The 3061-nt window shown below is 41.8% G+C and overlaps 1 protein-coding gene across 1 annotated transcript in view; it reads right to left on the reverse strand.

Moving 5' to 3' along the window:
- Positions 1-3061, reverse strand: part of Ankfn1 (ankyrin repeat and fibronectin type III domain containing 1) — a 151493-nt gene that overhangs the window by 85389 nt on the left and 63043 nt on the right. The gene's annotated exons all lie outside the window — the stretch shown is intronic.

Here is a 3061-nt window from a genome sequence, read left to right on the forward strand (position 1 = left end):
TTTCTTTCTTTCTTTCTTTCTTTCTTTCTTTCTTTCTTTCTTTCTTTCTTTCTTTCTTTCTTTCTTTTTGGTTTTTCGAGACAGGGTTTCTCTGTGTGGTCCTGGCTGTCCTGGAACTCACTCTGTAGACCAGGCTGGCCTCGAACTCAGAAATCTGCCTGCCTCTGCCTCCCAAGTGCTGGGATTAAAGGCCTGCGCTACCACTGCCCGGCTGGTCTTTCTTTTCTAAAAGCATTTTCAATTATCAATTACTGAGTGGTCTAATAATCATAGTAACACACAAAAAGAAGACATGGTTTACCATGCAAGGTGGGAGTGTGTGATTGGCTGCTTCCTGGGACTGTAGCATCTTCTGTATCAAGAACACCTAAGGAAGCCTACTGAAGAGCCATCTTCAGTAAGAGACCACATAGAACATTCCAGATACAAATACCATGCACTAGTAAGGTTCCATCTGATCACTGGTACAAACAAGTTTATTCCTAAAATGAATAATCTATTAATTATCTAATATTAGAAGGGGAGTAGTTTCAGAATTATAGATGAGTTTGTATAAAAGAAGGTTTTTTTTGTTGGAAGATATTAGGAGAAGTTTATTTTCTCATTTCATTAACTGGGGGATGGGGGCAAAAATACAGGTAGGGAGCTAGCAAATCAGGCATCTTCCTTTAAAGAAAAAAGATGACACCATGCATGGAGCCATCAGTGCCACTATAAGAGGTTACCCACACCCTTTCTGTTTCCAGAGATGTTATGCTAGTTCTTGACTTTCTTTAGATTCTTTTTCCACGTACATAAGAATAGAGAATGTCTTCTGACGAGTCTTGGTGGTAGTATGTTGTTTCAGGAGTAAAGCAAGATGGTACCCAATTAGATATCAAATGGCAGAATGATAAAGAGTTTTCACATCCATGAAAAGGGCCTTCCCATGTTAACAACATGGGGTCTTTAACCGGGGCCTTACAGGCCTAAAATCTAGAATCTAAAGCTATCATCATCATCATCATCATCATCATCATCATCAAAATTATCATTGTTATTATTGTTGTTGTTATTTTACTATCTACTAAAGGCTTAAGATTGGAGACACAGCAGACAGAGCCTGTGTACCCATAAAGTTTGTTATTGTTTTGTATTTTTCCTTTGGCAAGCAGAGGCTCTGTAACCATGACCATCTCAAAGGGCAACTGATACCAAAAAGGTTTCAAATCAGCTAAGAAAGCTCAGTGCTGTTTTCTTGGGACAGTGCACTGTTCACTGAGTGAGTATTAGATGAACAAGAGGAAGAATGTAGTGATGCAGTTAATAGCTCTCCCTCCATCTTCTTTTCCTTCTTCCCCTTCCTCTCTCAACTAATCTGGCATCACCCAGAGCCTGCAGACATGTCACACAGTACCAGTGTGTTTCCTACAGAATAGAGGCATTCTATTCCTCTGAGCCTAGAACCCTGCAGTACTGTGTTCTGTTTCCTCGATCATTTCCAGCGTCTCCCATGATCAAACCTTTGAACCTAGCAAAGCAATACTTCTAACTAAAAGTTACAGAATTCATCACAAGATTGCATTAAAATATAAACGATGATGATGGTGTATGCCTTCCTGCCATGGGATGATGTATTTTAATCAGTTTCATGATAAGGGAGTCAGATGTGGCAACACGATATTGTCAACATCTCTGAAGCTGAATCTGTTCTCACTGCTGCTTATTTGGTGAATCATGCTGCTGCTTATTTGGTGAATCATTGCTTCATATGTACACCAAACTCCATCAATGGGTTCAGAGTTATGCACAATTACCTTCACCCCAGGTATAATTCCACTTTGTTTTGCATCCAAAGAAGGCAAGCAAGTGAGAGTAATGTATGAATAATATTAACTTTCCTATAGTGTTAAACACAAAGGAAACCGTCTGCTTCGTTTCTCTGGTGTCAGAGTTGTACTGATCATTTAAACTATCTGCTATGCACCTCACAGCCGATAATCACGAGACTGAAGCAGGCCAAAAGGACGCTAAGACTGGAGAGTCGTGTTTTCATTTTATTCCTTGAGTGGGACCTAAGGCTGCTTTAAGATAGCAAAGTTTTCTAGTGTTCCTCAAATGATATTTATGCAATGCTTCATTCATTTTTCCATCCACCCATCCATTCATGTAGCCATTTATTTATTCAATCTGAATGTCGGGGGTGGGAGGGGGAGAGAAGACCTTCATGCAGAGGAAACGGCATACAGAACACATACAGGCACAAAGGCATGAGGTGACACAATGAAGCCCTAAGGTCAGGTGAACTGCTCTGGGATTTTAGGCAAAAACTATAGGATGATTAGTGGGGGCATGAAGCCAGAAGGCTGTGCTGCAGTCCAGATATTAAAGGATTGTTTATGTCCTGAGGAGTATAGACCAACTGGTGACTGACACGTGGGCTGAGTCATGATCCCCACAGACAGCCAAGTCCCTTCTGACAAGGGCTGTGTCTGTACCGGAGGGCCAGTGTGTGCCTTCTGTCCACTGACTGGGGGTCGGCAAGCAGCCTGGAGTGTTCCATCTGGTGCGTTGGTTCCCAGGGCGTACACAACTAAAAATGCAGGGATTTGAGGGCTGAGGTGTGAACCTTGGGAACCAGTAGGAATAGCAAGGGCTTACGACAACCCTTCACATGGGCTTGCTACCCTAATCCCCTGAAGATCAGAGCAGAACCAAGCCTCTCTTGCTGAAAATTCTCAACTTCTGTAAACGCAAGAAATCTCACCCCCACTCTGCCAATTTCTCAGACTGTGGTCAAGGCGCATTAACCCCTCAAATTCCTGCTCCCTACCCACTGTGGTTTCTGTTGAGTTTTATTTGGAAAGTAACAGTGAATTGGGAGTTAGGAGTCTCAAGATCTTGCCTCAGCTCTGTCGAATATTGTTGTGACTTTGATCTTAGTTTCTAAGAAATTAGATGAGATTAGATGATAGTTAGGCATCTCTTGTTCCGGGATCCAGGTTTGTGGTTTGTGTTTCTCTTTCTTTCTTTCTTTCTTTCTTTCTTTCTTTCTTTCTTTCTTTCTTTCTCTCTCTCTCTC

Source organism: Grammomys surdaster, unplaced genomic scaffold (genome assembly GCF_004785775.1).
Source record: "Grammomys surdaster isolate TR1022 unplaced genomic scaffold, NIH_TR_1.0 213, whole genome shotgun sequence".
Classification (NCBI taxonomy): domain Eukaryota; kingdom Metazoa; phylum Chordata; class Mammalia; order Rodentia; family Muridae; genus Grammomys; species Grammomys surdaster.